Source organism: Staurois parvus, unplaced genomic scaffold (genome assembly GCF_062004578.1).
Source record: "Staurois parvus isolate SC_StPar_1 unplaced genomic scaffold, SC_StPar_1.0 ptg000120l, whole genome shotgun sequence".
Taxonomy (NCBI): Eukaryota; Metazoa; Chordata; class Amphibia; order Anura; family Ranidae; genus Staurois; species Staurois parvus.
The window spans coordinates 5,480,611-5,499,920 of NW_028317916.1; the positions used below are offsets into that span (position 1 = coordinate 5,480,611).

The 19,310-nt window shown below is 42.4% G+C and overlaps 1 protein-coding gene across 1 annotated transcript in view; it reads right to left on the minus strand.

Annotated features, from left to right (window-relative positions):
* TSPAN12 (tetraspanin 12) overlaps window positions 1-19,310 on the minus strand; it is a 213,719-nt gene that overhangs the window by 78,174 nt on the left and 116,235 nt on the right. The gene's annotated exons all lie outside the window — the stretch shown is intronic.

The window sequence follows — 19,310 nt, forward strand, 5'->3', positions numbered from 1 at the left end:
TACAAAACCTGACACTTTTAATGGGTTACCTAAACTGGTCCCAGACCATAGGATCAGGTAACCCTTGATTACCAATAGCAACATATTGAAGTTCAAAATGCAGGGAATTCAGGTGTGGATCCACAGCGCTTAGTCAATAAAGATTTTTTATTCCTAAAATGAAAAAAAAACTCTTCTTTAACCACTTAAGTACCGGGCACTTTTACCCCTTTCCTGGCCAGGCCAATTTTCAGGTTTCAGCGCTGTCACACTTTGAATGACAATTGCGTGGTCATGCAACATTGTACCCAAACTAAGTTTTTATCATTTTGTTCACACAACTAGAGCTTTCTTTTGGTGGTATTTAATCACCACTGGGGTTTTTATTTTTTGCTAAATTAACAAAAAAATACCGAAAAGTGTTTCTTTGTTTCTGTTATAAAGGTTTGCAAATAAGTAATTGTTCTTCATAAGTTTAGGCCGAGATGTATTCTACTACATTTCTTTGGTGAAAATAACCCAAATCAGTATTTATTATTTAGTCTGTAGGAAAGTTATAGAGTTTACAAACTATGGAATATATCTGAATATTGATCAATCCTGAAGTACTGACGGCCAATCTAATTTCTTGAGGCCCAAAAATGTCAGAACATACAGATATCCCCCAAATGACCCCTTTTTGCAAAGTAGACAGTCCGACGTATTTCATAGGAGGCACGGCGAGTTTTTTGAAGTTGTAATTTTTTTGCGGTAATTTTTTGGAAAATGAAGAAATTAAAAAAAGTATTTTCACAAATTTTTTTTTACATACTGTCACCAGTGCAGTACAGCATCATCATATAACTGGTGTGGCGGTGATCAGGGACACTGTCTGGTGACAGTACGAAAAAAGAAAAAAAAAATTTTTTTATTACATTTATTTCTCTTTTTTAAGTTTTTATTTTCATATTACACTATGCCCAAAGTAGTATAATATTACCATAGTAACATTGTACTACTTTGGGGAAGTGATAATTTTTTTTTTTTTTTTTACACAATTTGATTGCTTTTAACAAAGAATTTCTTTACTATAAGCAAGCATTTAACTGAATGAAATCGATTAATTCAGATTTTTTTGTTGTGATTAGCTGTGATTGGTCACGGCTAATCACATGACACAGATGGGCTGTGATTAGCCCAGCCTGTGCATGTGATCACTGTGACCATTCACAGCTAGACACACTTGTATACAATGGATGGCATGAAAGGAAGCCATTCATTGTATACAACTGTCATGTGGTCTGCTATGATCGGTCACATTACTATTGGCTAGGCAGGAAGTGGTTAAAAAACACCGCAGGCAGGTCAACTTTTACTACCTATATCTGTGTCTTTCTTATTAGCATCTTACCTGCCTAAATGCAATGTTTTCCTAAACCTACACTAATGCTGGGTACACACTACTATTTTTTTTTTTCATTCAACCCAGCGGGATGAACGAAAAAAAAACTGAAGATCTTGGGGGAAGTTCGCTGTACTTACTATGCAATGATAGTAAAGTGATCTCCCGGCTGAGCTATTGTGTTCTGCCCCCGTCCCAGTCAGAACACCACAGTGAGCAGTCGGATGCTGGTTTTCCAGCATCCCCGCTTGACAGAAGTTGGCTGTTTGGCCAGCCTCTGTCAGACAGGATGGTGTACATACAAGTCAAATTCGACCTGTGTGTATAGGACTTAAGCTGTGCAAGTGCAACTTAGTGTACAATCCCAGGATCTAAATTACTTCTAGTGCGCATGTGTGTTGCATCATCATAGGTTTGGCCAATCAAGATGGCTGAAGACAATGAATCTGGAAGTAGCCAGGGAAATATGTCAGAGGCGACTATAGAGAGCAGAGGGACACTGCAGCCTTCACAGTGCTGGACAGGTCCTTTTGGCAAGTCAGTGCGATACAGTGCAAATATACTATGTATATTTGCACATTATGATAAAATCCCTGTGTGACGGCAATGGCATTTAATTATCTTTAAATACCCATTCTCAAGTACGCTAACCAATATAATACCAGTATAGTAATCAATCAGAATCGATCTTGTTCTGCTCTAGCTACGGTTGCTATAGCCATATATTGTATCAAAACATTGGAATCATCTTTTTTCCAGATATCGCCAGCAGTTGGCACTGTAGATAAACTCTAAAATCACAGCTTCCGGTACAGGTTAGGGTTGATTTACTAAAGCCAAACTGTGCAAAGGGAATTTTCACCAGGGCTTGGTGAATATTGTAGAATTGCATGCTGCAAAGCATACAAACTAATGTTTTAAATTTTTTTTTAAATGTTTAAATTTTTTTAAAAAACAGCATTTTTCTTGCACATGATTAGATGATTTTAAAGTCAGCAAAGCATCACCAGCACCGAAATAAATTCGCTTGCAAAGTGCAACTTCCCTTGAACCGTTTGTCTTCAGTAAATCAACCCCATAAAACCTAAAAGTTGCAGCATGGCATTTATAATAAAATTGCTAAATTCCTTTTATATCTTGGACTTTATTTGTCAATGTGTCTTGGATAGAACTGTCTACAATTCCCCAGAGTCATTAATCCAATTCAAGCACATACAGGAAAAGGAGAACAAAGAAATGAAAGCTGAATCCAATGCCTAAATCATATCATATGTATTGCACTAACGCACCCATGTTAACTTATGTTTCACTGCACGTTACCATGCTTTGTGTTAAGGCAGCCCATTTAAAATGAATGAACCCACTTGACCATGCTTCAAACTGCACTCTTTTTTAGGAACACAATAACACCGCAAAGTACGGGGCAGCACAGTGGCTAAATGGTTAGCACTTCTGCCTGGCAGTACTAGGGTCGTTGGTTGGAATCCCAGCCACGGCACCACCTGCCTGGAGTTTGCATGTTCTCCCTGTGCCTGCGTGGGTTTTCTCCGGGTACTGCGGTTTCCTCCAACACTCCAAAGAAATGCGGGTAAGTGAATTGGATCCTGTCTAAATTGGCCCTAATATGTGTATGTATGAATGTAAGTTAGGGACCTTAGATTGTACACCCCTTGAAGGTTAGGGACTGATGTGAATGTACAATATACAGTTGTGTTCAAAATAATAGCAGTCAGACATCACTAACCTGATCAATCGCTGTTTTTGGTAGAAATTATATTTCTACATGGCAAATAATTTACTAGCAGGTGTAGTAGAGTAATAGAAGTCCAACAGACCCAACAGTCATGACATGCATGCTGCTGATTCTGTGTAATTGAATCACTAATTGAAAGGGGCATGTTCAAAATAATAGCAGTGTGGAGTTCTATTAGTGAGGTCATTTATTCTTTGAAAAACAGGTGGCAATTATTGCCCTTATTTAAGGAAGAAAGGCAGCAAATGTTGGACATACTGGTTCCAGTGCATTTCTCTCTGAAATTCTGAGGAAAATGGGTCGTTCCAGACATTGCTCAGAAGAACAGCGTACCTTGATTAAAAAGTTGATTGAAGAGGGGAAAACATATAAAGAAGTGCAGAAAATGATAGGCTGCTCAGCTAAAATGATCGCAAATGATTTAAAATTACAACCAAAACCTGAAAGACATGGAAGATAGCGAAAAACTACCGTTCGAATGGATAGAAGAATAGCCAAAATGGCAAGGACTCAGCCAACAATCAGCTCCAGGAAGATCAAAGAAGGTCTAAAGTTACCTGTGAGTACTGTTACAATTAGAAGACGCCTATGTGAAGCCAAGCTATCTGCAAGAAGCCCCCGCAAAGTCCCACTGTTGAAAAAAAGACGTGCTGAAGAGGTTACAATTTGCCAAAGAGCACATTGACTGGCCTAAAGAGAAATGGCGCAACATTTTGTGGACTGATGAAAGTAAGATTGTTCTTTTTGGGTCTAGTGGCCGGAGACAGTTTGTCAGACGACCCCCAAACACTGAATTCAAGCCACAGTACACTGTGAAGACAGTGAAGCATGGTTGTGCAAGCATCATGATATGGGGATGTTTCTCATACTACGGTGTTAGGCCTATTTATCGCACACCAGGGATCATGGATCAGTTTGAACACATCAGAATACTTGAAGAGGTCATGCTGCCTTATGCTGAAGAGGAAATGCCCTTGAAATGGGTGTTCCAACAAGACAATGACCCCAAACACACCAGTAAACATGCAACATCTTGGTTCCAGACCAACAAGATTGACGTTATGGAGTGGCCAGCCCAATCCCCGGATCTTAATCCAATAGAAAACTTGTGGGGTGACATCAAAAATGCAGTTTCTGAGGTAAAACCAAGAAATAGAGAAGAACTGTGGAATGTAGTCCAATCATCCTGGGCTGGAATACCTGTTCACAGGTGCCAGAAGTTGGCTGACTCCATGCAGCACAGATGTACAGCAGTTCTCAGAAACAGTGCTTATACAACTAAATATTAATTAAGTCATTCAAACAGGACAAGCATAGAAAGCACCAGAAAAAATGGCTATAAGTTACAGTATCATGAATCCTCTACTGTAATATCATATCACCAATAGTACCAATACCTTTGACTTTTGGATTAGTCTACCTAACATGTCCACCTTTATAGTAATGAGCAGTGTTACAGCATTAAAGTTCATCTTTCATAACATGTTATATGATACACACATATTCAGGGTGTAACATGTAGCATGTTATGATCAAAGCAGCCCCCACTCCCCCACTTTGGCAGCTAGCGGGGAATCTTCTCCCCCCCTCGCTAGCTGTCAAATGTTTTTAAAAACACGGCTTTGCAAGGCTCCATCCACCCAGCCCCGTCACTCATTCACTGTGTTCTGTGAATGAGAAATTACAAATTACAAATCCTGATAGCCTTAGCAGCAGCTGGCTTTACGGGCTCCTGCAACAAAAAATAATAAATGCACATTTTTGTGCATTTATTATTTTTTGTATAATGGTGAAATTATCCTTTAAAATAGAACTATGGGCACAATTAAAAAAGACATATACAGTATGATGATGTAGTCTGTCACTGGCAGTTTTTGTTTTTATAAATTCCTCCTGTAACATTTGTATTGCTTGCTGATCCTGCCAGCAGATCCTTTATTTTTTTGAATCCCTTTAACAGAACAAGCTTTCCAAAAAAAAACAGCGGTTACAGGGCTTGGGACAAACCATATAACACTGGCTGGGGTGTGTACATTGGTCAGCTTTGATTAAAGTGGCTGAAAGTGGTTCTGAAGAAAAAAATGATGTTTAACCGTAAAGCAGTACCTCCATTAAGGTAAAAAAGCTTCCACTAGCTGTTCCCCCAACCCAACTCCCTAAATACTTACCTGAGTTGTGTAACGATCCAGCACTGTGCCCGTCTGCAACAGCACAGGTCACTCTCCCCGCTCTCACAGGGAGCTCTCAATTGGCTCCCGCTACTGCCAATCAAATCCTGTGCGAAGGGAGCAGGGACGGAGCTGAGTCACACTGTGTGTGTCTATGGATGCACACAGCCCAGCTGGAGAGTGTGACCGCTTGTGTGCCTCCATAGGAAGTGGCTTGCTATAGGGGCACATGAGAAAACGAGGAGTGGAAAGCACTGACGGAGGACCCCATAAGAGGAGGTAAGGAGCCTCTGTACAATACCATTGCACAAAGCAAGTATGAAATTCTTTTTTTTATTGTAGAAAAAATATTCAAGCCTTTAGTATCACTTTAAAGCTGAACCCCAACCTTACCATCAGTCGTGCACAGTTGTACAGGCTTCTCTCCTGTACTGAAATTGTGTACTCAGTGCACACTGTGAGCTTTTCATAACCTGTCTTACAAATGGAAGTAAGTCGAGAGTGCACCTAATTTCCTGGCTGGAGGACATCCAGCATCATTTAACACTTTCCTCTCAGCCTTACTGTTCCTGGGTGGACACTTTCATTATTTGCATTTTAGTTCTTTCAATCATGGAGGCTCAGCATCTTGTGTGGGTGTTGCCTACAGCAGTATGCATGCAAATGCAGCTTGCTTAGGAACACCCATTCCTCCAGATTCACATCCACAGATCAGGCACTTTGATATTTGCATAATTCCTCCCAAGTGCTAGCCCAATGCTGTGATGCTTTCAAGAATTTATGTACAGTACCCTGCGGCCCCCTTCCTCTGACCATGGTCTGCCTGCATTGCATAAGGAATCACAGAGACCAAGTGATTATATCACTAAGTCTAAAATAAGGTTTGCAATAAAAAGAGAGATTTTACCTAAAGATTGTATTGGCATGTTGATGGGGTGGAGGGATGATCAAGGGAGACATAAAAATATAAAGCTTAATATTAAACTTCAGCTTTTTTTCATCCAAAAAAGTTATTTTTAGTATTGAAATGGGCATAAAGTAACAACATTATTGCTGAAAATTGACATGCACCTATATTGTAAATATTCAAAGGAATTGTTAAGACAATATAGCAGAGGATATACAATTGGGAAGTTATCAAATTGCTAAAGACAGGGAGCTCTCAATTGGCTCCCGCTACTGTCAATAAAATCCTGTGAGGAGGGAGCAGGGACGGGGTTGAGTCACACCGTGTCGGTCTATGGATGCATTGAAAGACCGCATCACATTTGCATCAATAAGTGCAAAACTGCTGTGCACTGTCTTAAATATAGAGATAATTGAAACTTCGTACCCATAGACATAAGAGATCACAAATCAGTATAAGGCACTGCAGGGTGATTACACTGAACCTAAACACATAACTGTTCAAAACCAAATAGAAGCTGTATCTAATGGACAGCTAGTAGGATTCTTTGTCTGCCACATACCCCAAATGTTATGATTTTTTTTTGGGCAACCCCTGTTATCATAGACCAGTTTCTTATGCACAAACATTTTATTAATCTCCGCTCTCCATTGTGGCAAGGTGGACACTAAACTTCAGCTATAATTTTTTTTTCCAAAATTAAAAAAAAAATACTTAAGGTAACTGCTTAATAAGTGTCAGTTTGAATTAGGATTTAATTTGTTGTCCTTACATCCATTTAAAATTACAGTACATGTCCTTCTAAAACCTCCCTGTCCACAGAGTGACAACGCTGTTGTACAGACCGAACAGCTGAAGTGCAAATAGTAATGGATATTCAGGCTGGATAAACAGGTGATACACTGCATAACATACAGTATGTCTTTTTTTATATTGTCCATAGTTCCAGTTTAAGGACTTGATTTCTGATTTGTCTAGAACTAAGGAAAATTTTAAAAAGTGAGGAAAATCATCATTACACTAACTTTTTATGTTTTCTTGAAACACAATAGTACCAGGCCCCAGGTTTACTCCCTCGGACCATGAATCCCTACTGTTGCAGCTGAAGTCTTTCTACTTCCACTACATTCTCTATAGGCTCCCATCTGTCCTTCCAGCCCCAGATCTAATCGCTGACACAATCATGTAGACTTCACCTCCGCAACATCTCCAAGATACAACCGTTCCTAACCCAGGAAACCACTAAGCAACTAATTCACTCCCTTGCCATATCACGCCTCGACTATTGTTTTTTTTTTTTCCCAAAAAAAAACGTTTATTGAGGAAGTGCATAATGATACAAAAGAAATGCAAATGATGTTCATATACAACATTTGGCAATGCATAACATGAAAAAGTAGGAACATTCTTGGAAAGAACAACATATGAAACATTGTTGTACCAATCAACGACGGGTTAAGTTTGTAATACTCAGGCATTGTAGTAATGTGGATGGGAATGCTATCGCATCGAATCTCCTTAGTGTGTAATTCTCATTGCAGCGCTGCAAAGGGAGGGAGGGTAGATGCAGCACCACTGTTGAGGACGAGGCTAGTGTCTTACGGGAGAGGAGGTGCCTGTAAGCAAGCTTAGATTGTCGTGAGGGTCGCTGATGTAAGTAGGGAAGGTATGACAATAGCATGCCTAATGTCCTCTAGAGAGGTACCCAGTGGTTAAATGGGTGTGTAACAAGAAAGAAAGAAGAATGAAAAGGAGAAAAAGAAGGGGGAGAGAAAAAGAGAGAGAGAGAAAAGAAAAAAAAAGGGGGGGAATGGGGGAGAACGAACGGGGTTTGTATTTTTGTCAATACCAAGGGTCTTATATGGGTGGATTTAAGCATTAGTCTATCAACTAGAGCAGGCAGGTGCGGATAGGACCCTGAAGGGGAGAAAGTTGCCTACCGTATGATCTAGAGTGTGGAGTAGCACTCACCGGAGAGTAAAATTCAGTCAGGTGGGTTGGTCCATAAGGGACCGGTAAGTAGGGGTAGTTTTAAAGTGAGTCCAGCAGGCCCAGATATGGGACAATTTAGTAGGGGAATCGAGTGCAGTCACAATCAGTTCTTCCATTTCCGCAATTTTACCCACACGGGTCAGCCATTCGCATATGGAGGGAGGGCGGATGGAGCCCCAAAGAGCGGGAAGACAGAGTCTGGCTGCATTGACCATATGCATGGCTAAAGATTTGAAGTATTGTCCCCTGGGTAGGTTAGAGTGATGCAGAAGATACTGAGCTGGAGACAAAGCTAGTTGCAAGGTGGTCACAGACACTACAAGCCTGTGGACCTCCTGTCAGAATGGTTGGATACACAGACAGGACCACCAAATGTGGAGAAAGGACCCATTGGAAGTCCCACATCTCCAACAGCTGTTGGGGAAGGATGGGTTGAAATGAGAGATTCTCAATGGGGTTCGGTACCATCTCGAAGCCAGTTTATAGCTGTTTTCCTGAGTCGAGACATTGAGGGAGCATTTATGGGTATGCATGAATATTAGGTCCCAGTCGGAATCCAACAGATTGTCTCCCAGGTCTCTGTTCCATGCACGGCTGGAGGGTAAAGAGTTAAAAGCCCAGCTCTCAACAAGGAGGGGGTAAATCTCCGAGATCAAATGTTTGTGCGGTTCAGCTTTAGAACATAGAGATTCAAAAGGAGTGAGGGGATGAGTACAATTATGAAACGGTTTGTCTGAGAGCAGAAAGTGTCTTATCTGCAGATACGCCCAGAAAGGAAAATCACGGATATCCAGGCTCTCAAGCAGTTTGCGGAATGATTTTACTTTGCCGTCGCGGATAAAGTGCTTAACCAAAATCTGGTCATGTGGCCAGTGCTCAGATAGGAATGATTTGTACATGCCTGGGGGGAAGTCAGGATTGAGACGAATGGAGGTTAAGAAGTTCGGTGACTCAGAGATGGATGCAGATTTACAGGTCAGGCGGAAAATATTTAAGCTGGGCCCCACCAAAGGGTGGGTGAGGAGCTCTTGAGACGTATGCTTCGGCAGGAACCATGGAATCGATGTCAGGGGTGAGGGTGAGAAGGCATTTTCTAGGCGGACCCAATCTTTAGAGGTAGAATGAACATGCCAGTCCACTATACGAGTAAGGTGGCATGCCCAATAGTAACGTTGAAGGTCAGAGAGCGCAATTCCACCTCCAAGTTTAGGAAGAGTCAATTGAGAGAAAGCAAAGCATGGACGCTTGTGGTTCCATAGGAATTGAGAGCAGAGTTTTTTGCAAGATGTAAAAAAAGCAACAGGTATGTGGATTGGCAGCGTTTGAAAAAGATACAGGAGGCGGGGGAGTATGTTCATTTTGATTATCGCTGCCCTTCCAAACCAAGAGAAGCAAGGACGATGCCATTTATGGAGGTCCTCTTGGAGAGAACGGAGGGCAGGAAGGAAATTTTTTGAATAGAGGTCAACGAGGTTGTGGGTAAGCTGCACACCAAGATAGGAAAGGGAATCCTTTTCCCAATGAAATGGGAAATGAGATTCACAGAAAAAAACTGAGTCTGGGGGCAAAGGGCGACGGATTTGGAGAAGTTGATTTTGAAATTTGACAAGAATCGAAAGACGGCAAAATCTTTTAACAGATTAGGCAAAGTAGTGTGAGGATCAGCAAGGAAGAGGAGGATATCGTCCGCGTAAGCAGCGAGCTTGTATTCCTTGTCCGATACCCTGACCCCTTTGATGTCGGAATTCGAGCAAATTTTGCATAGTAGGGGCTCGAGGGATAGGACAAACAAGAGTGGGGAGAGGGGACAACCCTGACGTGTTCCGTTTCCTAAGTGAAAAGAATTCGATAAATGTCCATTGACCCGGACTCGAGCGGTGGGGCCTGTGTACAAGGTCATAATGAAGTTGAGCATCTTCTCACCCAAACCCAGTGCCATCAGAGATGCTTGCAGATAGTCCCAAGCAATCCTATCAAAGGCCTTTTCTGTATCCAGGGAAAGGAAAAAAACGGAAGTATGAATCCAACTTGGTCTAAATTGATCACGGAGGGAAGCATGGGGAGGAGTCGATTAGCCAGGATCTTTGTGAATAACTTAATGTCCGCGTTCAGCAGGGAGATGGGTCTGTAGTTGGAAACCTGCGTGTTATCTTTATCGCCCTTGGGGATAACTGTTATGTGGGCTTCTAAAAGTCGATGTTGAGGCTGGAGGGATTTGGAGAAGGTATTAAATGCCGAAAGAAAGGGGGTACCTAGAATATCCAAAAAGGATTTATAATAGGCTGCTGAGAAGCCGTCAGGACCTGGACTCTTACCAGGCTTTGTTTCAAAACACATTCAGGGTCAGGTCTGTTTCCAGAGAGTTAGCCAGGTCTTCCGAGAGAGCCGTCGGGCCGTGGAGATGGAGAAATTCAGAAATCAAGGAGGTCCTGGATTTCAGTATGCGGAGGTGGGCGTTCAGGAGGGAGGTTGTATAAGGATTTATAAAAGTGTTCAAAATGGGCGGCAATATCAGGATTAGATGTGGCCATAGTGCCATCGGGTCCTCTAATTTTATGTACCGTCATGTTGGATAATTTCTCGCGGAGAGCTCTGGCAAGGAACTTTCCGCTCTTGTTAGCAAATTCATAGTATAGCTTTTGAGAGAGAATGTACTGTTTCTTAACCACCTTCCCCAGTTCTGCACGAAGTTGTGAGCATGTACTCGTAAGTTCGGATAGGGTCGACGCAGCCAGAGACCGCTTATGTGCTCTCTCTAATGAATGGATCTTATCCGTGAGGCTTCTCAAACTCTCTTGTCTATCTCTTTTACGCTTCGACGCAGCTGCTATGAGGACATACCGGATAACACACTTATGAGCCCCCCACTGCGTGAGTGGGGAGGTATCCGGGGAGCAATTTAAGGAAAAGTATTCAGCCAGATTGGTGCGGATCTCTTGTTCGATTGCAGAGTCTGCAAGAAGGGAGGCATCTAGGCGCCAATATTTCGAGCGTGTGTATTTATCTGGGAACCGTAAAGTCATGGTAATGGGGTGGTGATCGGAAAGAACCATTGGTTCTATAGAAGCGGCATGGAGGAGTGGGAGATCAGATTGCGACAGAAAAAGATAGTCTATCCTGGAGTATTTATTATGTGGTGCAGAATAAAATGTGTAATCTTTCACAGTGGGGTAGAGAGTTCTCCAGGAGTCGTGCAATTGTAAGTGTTGTAGTTGTATGTTTATTTGTTTGAGGGCCTTAAACGGTAAAAAGGAGCCTCCGGAAGAGCAGTCTAGCAGAGTACTTAGCGGGACATTCAGATCGCCCCCTAAGATCAGAACACCTGAATGGAAAACAGCTAGGGTGGTAGTTATTGAGCGCATGAAAGAGACCTGTTTGGTGTTAGGCGCATACACATTAGCAAATGTGACGGGTCTATTGGCAAATGAGCCCTTTATGAACAAGTACCTGCCTTCAGGATCAGCAAGGGAGTCGGACATAGTGAAGGGAAGGTGTCTAGCGAGTAAAATAGCTACCCCCTTCGACTTGGCCAAAGGGTTGGTGGCATGGTGGACTATGGGAAAGTGGAAATTAAAGAGCATGGGAATGGAGTCCTGACGAAAGTGCGTCTCTTGAAGGAAGACTACATCTGCTTTTTGTTTATGCAGGTAAGAGAGCAACATGGAGCGCTTTTCGGGTGTGTTCAGACCCTTGGTATTAAGTGAGAGGATTTTCAGGGACATTGGTCTCGAGACTGAGGTGGGGGACGGCATGTTTACCAATCAGTATTGCGGGAATCTGAGGACGCAGTGCCCTGGGGGTGGAGGGAGAGGGAAAGAGAAAAGAAAGAGAAAAAAAAAGGGGGGGGGGGAGAAGAAAAGGCCAAGAAGCGAAGATATAAGAGTAAACTGCTGGAGGAAGGGACCCGCTATTCTACGTGAGAAAAGAAGAGAGAAGCCAGAAAGGGAAGAAACAGAAAGAGAAAAGAAGAGAGGAGGAGCACGTAGAGGAGAAGGAGACGAACAGTGAGAGGCAAGGAAAGAAAAAAGGGGGAGTCGAGGGTTATCCATAAAAATGTTCAGTAAGAGCTCACAGAGCCTACTGTGTTGGGAACAGGTAGACGACGAATCGAGAATAGAACCACTGCCGGCCGGAAACCACCTTAAGGTGAGTAAAAAAAAAAAAAATATATAGAAGAGTAGGGTTTGAAGAGGAAGGAGTCGACAGTGACCTATATTGCAGAATATCCTCGGGGTACGATATGTAGAACAGGGCCCCGACCGTCACTGTGGAGTAGCAAGGTGTAAAAAAAGCGTGGAACACAAATGTGTGGGCAGGGACAGGGGTACAGTATGAGTGGAGTAAAGCCAATCAGAGGCTACCTTTACCACATATGTGCCTAGAGTATCAGGGTGTAGAAGATACAAATACTTGTGAGGTATCAGGTCATTTTGAGACATTGGCAGGACAATTAAGGGGGAAAAGGCAATACGCGGAATCATGGGAGGCCTTGACGAGTATTACAAGCATCCCCTAACAAGAAACATAGTATCAACAGGACAACATATGCAATACCAGTTAAAGCAATGCAAAAACAGAAAAAACAACGTTGAGTCCCAAGCATCATGCGATAACCTCCGGATCTCCCCAGGATCAACGCCAATCATTATGTCCCATAGAGTAGAAAGGCTAAATGTCATATCAAGGCAAGGATAAGCCGTCTACGGCCCCTATGGTGACAACAGAGACGAGCATCGCCTCTCACGCACCAGGGAGACCGGGGGGGTCACAGGGGCATGGGGAAAGCAGGCCCCATAGAAGCATCGGCAGTGTGAGCATCCTCTGGATCATCCTCTCATCCGGGTCAAGAGGCGGGGACAGGCCAGTAGACGGAGGCATGTCCGGATGGGACAGCTCAGTAGGAGGCGGGGAGAGGTGATGTTTGCCCGTCAAACCAAAAAATGTTTTGAAGAGGTGACATCTGTAGCATCCCCCTATAAGTCACAGCTACCTCCCCGCAACCAACCTCCCCCCCCCATGCCCCCAGCACACCCCCAAATGTATCGTATACTGTACTAAGTCCGTCGGGATCTCCTTCGAGGACACCGTCTAAGCAGAGCGAGTCGGGACGGGCAAAAGAGAAGCAGAGTTCCTCTGTCCGCTTCCATCCTCGGCTGCAGAGGGAGGGGGAGAAGGCTGCGGCCCTGCTCTCTGCTGATGGGAGCTAAAAAGCTCTTTAATGTGCTTTCATGTGGTGCCAGAGCCCCTTGGGGACCGGGACCGGGCGCCGGAGGGCATCCGGTCGGGTTTCCCCATAACAAGAGGGCACTGTCTCACCCGGCTCCTCTGTGCGGTGCGGTTGATGGGTCCGGCCGGCGGGAGCTCCCTGTTCAAGCAGCCATGCTCATCGGCGGCTAGCCACGCCCCCGAATATTGTAACTCTCTCCTCATTGACCTACCTCATTGCAGGCTATCCCCCCTCCAGTCTATCATGAATGCTGCTGCCAGACTCATCCACCTCACTAACCGTTCTGTATCTGCCACCCCTCTCTGCCAATCCCTCCATTGGCTCCCAGTTGCCCAACAGATAAAATTCAAAACACTAACAATGACATATAAAGCCATCCACAACACTGCCCCAATTTACATAAGCGATCTTCTCCCTAAATATCACCCAAACCGTACTCTCCGCTCCGCGCAAGACCTCCTACTCTCTAGCTCCCTTATCTCCTCCTCCCATGCTCGTCTCCAAGACTTCTCCAGGGTGTCACCCATCCTCTGGAACTCCCTACCCCAATCTATCAGACTATCGCCTACTCTACTTACTTTTAGGCGATCACTGAAAACCTATCTCTTCAGGGAAGCCTATCCCGCCCTCTGCTAATACTGGAATCCTCTATTCTACTCTTCCAACCACTCAATCCCCCACAGTTATTACCTACTGTACCATTCACCCCTCCCTCCTAGATTGTAAGCTCCAAGAAGCAGGGCCTTCAAATCCCTCTTGTATTGAACTGTATTGTTACTGTATTGTCTCCCACTATAATGTAAAGCGCTGAGCAAACCATTGGCGCTATATAAATCCTGTATAATAATAATAATTCTGAAATGAAACAAAAATCAACAAAGCAAAGTGAGAAGGCTTTGTCAGGTGGGAAGATCTGAAGACACATGGCACATGGATCTCAATGCTGGCTTCCCCAAGAGACACTGGTCATTCAGTCTACTGGTTCTGTGAAGCATTAACTATTTAGTATTTTACTGTATTATTTTATTACCAAAAATGAAAAGTTTTATAAAAGAATATTTTCAGAAATATAAAATGCATAAACCACCTAGATCAAATTTACAATTGTTTTTAGTGAATACAATAGTTGTTTTTTTTATATGTATGTAAAGATGTAGTTGTCTTGCCACTATATATTATATAATCAATGCTCCTCATCTAATTCCTTAATCTGAACTGCAGGCAGATAAAAAAAACACAGATCACTGCAGATCTATAGTTACTAATGCGATATTAAATGTATTTAATAATATTAAATGTACCTGCAAGCAGTGTAAGTACCAGAAATTGATGGGGAAACCATTCAGAAATTGCTGTAGTAAGCACACAAGTAGCAAACAGAAGTATGATAATAAATAAATAATGAAGTAGATAACCGTTCCTAAAATGCAAACATTAAACAGACCATTGCATTATGTCTGGGTTTTTCCCTATTTTAAAATATATAGCTTTATGGTGCATGGATTTTCCCTAGCTTCTACTTTAATGTTCGGTGCTTAAATTTAAATAAACAAAGTATAATCTCAGATACAGGGACAAATTCCAGACACTGTTTAGATCAAAACAAAACACTATAGACAATTTAATTTATAGCTGTTGGTTGTTTATAATACACAAAACACATAAAACTATTCACTTAAAACATCTCAGAAAATATTTGCAATGGACTAGGCAGGTCTGTGCCAATTAGTGATATGTAGGTCATATTTGCAGCTTGTTTAGGCAATACTTGTGAAAACAAATAGAAAATATAATATACTTGGCTGATTATTCGCTTAGAAAAGTTAAAGTGATATTAAAAGCAGATTTCTTTTTTTAAAAATAACAAACATTTAACTGTACTGTGCAGTGGTCTTGCATAAAGCAGCCCTGATCCTCCTCTTCTCACGTCCCCTGCCAACTCTCCTGGCCCCTCCCTCCTGCCACGTGTGCCCAGAACAAGCAGCTTGCTATGGGGGCACCCAAGCAGGCTAGCTCCTGAGCCCCTGCTTTGTCTGTCCATTCACATACAGAGCCTGACTCAGCCCCACCCCATCACTGGTTATGATTGACAGTAGCTCCCACTGCTTTCTCAGCCAATGAGGAGGGAGAGACCCCAGAGAGCCGCTGCTCTGGTGCACAACGCTGAGAGGGGGATTGAGAGGGGGCTCAGGTAAGTATTAGGTGGGCTGCTGCACACAGGTTTTTTACCTTCATGCAAAAACATCGAGTCTTTACAACCACTTTAAGTCAATGGTTTACTTGCCTTTAGCAACTTTTAAAGCACAACTCGTTTTGTTGAGAAACAAAATTTCCAATACATACATTGCAAAGTCTGAATTATACAGTACATTGCATGTATTTTAGCAACATTTACTGTAGATCATTACCTGGTTAGTGTACTTGCTGAAATATTTTAAAATAAGTTCTAAGTGTGCTACCCTGCTTTTTCATTGATATTTTGAATTTCTATAAGAAACACAAATATGCAAGATTCTTAGCAGAAATTAAACTATATCAGTTTAGTAAACCTAATAGCATTGTCAGTAATGAAAAATCCTATGCAATAGGCTGTCCATCATTCAACCACAAGCTCTGCTCATACTAATGGAAGAGGTAGCCAGGCAATTATATCAGCCAGATAAAGATTCTAAGAAATGGAGAGATAAAAATTAAAACTGAAAAGTAATTTAAATTAAAAATGAAATTCTTGTATAGTAACATACTGTATACATGACATCTGTTTTCTAAAAATGTTCATGTACACATACATACATGCACATACGAACGTACAAATTCTGTTTTGCTATGTACAAAACTAAAGCAAGAAACATCAATGGTATAACAGAATATATATGCAGTGTAATGTAGCTCTGAAAGAAACGCAATGGACTGCAGAAAGTTTGGCAGATTTATCTAGTCCAATAAAAAAAAAGCATAAAACAAACATAAAAACTGCATATCCCATTTGTAGGTAAAGTTTAAGGCACATAAAAAATGAATGACCCTACCTAGCTTACTGACCTTCCACGCCTTCGTGAAAATCAACTGCCTTAATGTGAGAAAAACTTTCCCTTCGTTCTAAACAAAACTTTTGTATGCCTTGCTCTTATCCCTTTATCTACCATCTTTATTAAGCACAAATTATTAAGGACAGAGACTTCTGGAATTATACTGTATACGTCACTTTTCACACAACATTCTACTTCCCAAATCAAATTACAATTTTGTAGTTCTGCTTGAATGGAACTTATTAAGTCCTACAAATGGTTTAAAGTTACTAATAAATATAGCTGGGAACTTGTTGGATTTTGGCCAGGGTTGCCAGCTAATCGGGATGATTACCAGGATTCTGGTTGCAAAACTCCATTTGGCAGACAGCTGACTGATAGTCAGAGCAGGCATTGTAATAGCTGCTGGAGGGAGGATTCTTCATTCTCCTTCTTCCAAAGACAGCTTAGTGTTGGTGCAAGAATATTGGGTGAAGAGTAGTGCCAGAGTCGGCATCAACATGTTGGGGGGGGGGAGCACTGGAATGCCTCCACAGAAGCACAGCACTGCCTCCCTGTTTGACAGCTCAGAAAGGAGCTCCTCTTAGCATTGGTGCCTGCTGGGGGGTGAATGGCAAACTGCCCTTTTTCTTGTCCCTCCCTGTTAAGTGACATCACATGACTAAAGATGGGAAGATAAGCTGCCTTCATTCCTGTGTCAATCTGAAAAGTACATCCATGGAGCCCTAGAAACTCCCACTCAGAATCCCTTGGCTCCCCAAAATAAAGCCTTCCGCCCCCACCTCCACAGCCCCTCATCATTTCACTGATAACATAGACGCAGGGGCATTTATTCCTCTCACTGACATCACCAATGCTAAGGCATTTTATTTCTTCCATTGACACCACTATGGTTTACACAATTTTTGTCTCTCACCAATTTAGTAAAACCAGACATTGGTGCATGTTTTTATTCTGTGGTATTTTTCCTCAAACTGAAGCCTCCAAAACTGGAGGTATTTTTATTTCTCAGTGACGCCACCAACACTGAGGCATTTTTTTCCTCAAACTGACACAATTGATGCTGGGACATTTATTCATCAGCTCCACTCCACCTCCCTCTTGTGAAATATCATCCTAGAGTTATAACTAGAGATGAGCGAATTTCTCAAAAATTCGATTCGGCTGATTCGGCGAATTCCAGTGTGAAATTCGATTCGATGCGAATTTCTTCGCTACGAAGATGACTTATAAAAAGGGTTTCTAGGCTTCAGAGAGCCTTTAAATTAGTGCAGAACACTGTACCTTTAATTTAAATGCCCTTGGAGATGAGGAAAGAGAAGGAGAAGGAGAAGGAGAAGGATGAGAAGAAGGAGAAGGATGAGAAGAAGGAGAAGGAGAAGGATGAGAAGAAGGAGAAGGATGAGAAGAAGGAGAAGGATGAGAAGAAGGAGAAGGATGAGAAGAAGGAGAAGGATGAGAAGAAGGAGAAGGATGAGAAGAAGGAGAAGGATGAGAAGAAGGAGAAGGAGAAGGATGAGAAGATGGAGAAGGAGAAGGATGAGAAGAAGGAGAAGGAGAAGGATGAGAAGAAGGAGAAGGATGAGAAGAAGGAGAAGGAGAAGGATGAGAAGAAGGAGAAGGAGAAGGATGAGAAGAAGGAGAAGGAGAAGGATGAGAAGAAGGAGAAGGATGAGAAGAAGGAGAAGGATGAGAAGAAGGAGAAGGATGAGAAGAAGGAGAAGGAGAAGGATGAGAAGATGGAGAAGGAGAAGGATGAGAAGAAGGAGAAGGAGAAGGATGAGAAGAAGGAGAAGGAGAAGGATGAGAAGAAGGAGAAGGATGAGGAGAAGGAGAAGGATGAGGAGAAGGAGAAGGATGAGAAGAAGGAGAAGGATGAGAAGAAGGAGAAGGATGAGAAGAAGGAGAAGGATGAGAAGAAGGAGAAGGAGAAGGATGAGAAGAAGGAGAAGGATGAGAAGAAGGAGAAGGATGAGAAGAAGGAGAAGGAGAAGGAGAAGGAGAAGGATGAGAAGAAGGAAAAGGAGAAGGATGAGAAGATGGAGAAGGAGAAGGATGAGAAGAAGGAGAAGGATGAGAAGAAGGAGAAGGAGAAGGATGAGGAGAAGGAGAAGGATGAGAAGAAGGAGAAGGAGAAGGATGAGAAGAAGGAGAAGGAGAAGGATGAGAAGAAGGAGAAGGAGAAGGATGAGAAGAAGGAGAAGGAGAAGGATGAGAAGAAGGAGAAGGAGAAGGATGAGAAGAAGGAGAAGGATGAGAAGAAGGAGAAGGAGAAGGATGAGAAGAAGGAGAAGGAGAAGGATGAGAAGAAGGAGAAGGATGAGAAGAAGGAGAAGGATGAGAAGAAGGATGAGAAGAAGGATGAGAAGAAGAAGGATGAGAAGAAGGACAGTTCTGTGACAGTTTCTGTCTATTTCTGACAGTTCTGGGACATTCACTCCATACAGCTGTTTCAACCGCTGTATGGAGGGAATGTCATGGAACTGTCAGAAATAGACTATTAATGACAGTTCTGGGACTGTCCTTCCATGCAGCGGTTGAAACATTGTATGTATTTGTTTCCATAAATGGATCCATTTATGGAAACAAATAGATACAATGTTTCAACCGCTGTATGGAAGGACAGTCCCAGAACTGTCATTAATAGTCTATTTCTGACAGTTCTATGACATTCCCTCCATACAGCGGTTGAAACAGCTGTATGGAGTGAATGTCCCAGAACTGTCAGAAATAGACTATTTATGACAGTTCTGGGACATTCACTCCATACAGCGGTTGAAACATTGTATCTATTTTTTTCCATAAATGACATTCTGCAGATACACTTAGAGGAGCGCTGCAGATACACTTTTTGCCGGCTTGGAATTAATCTTA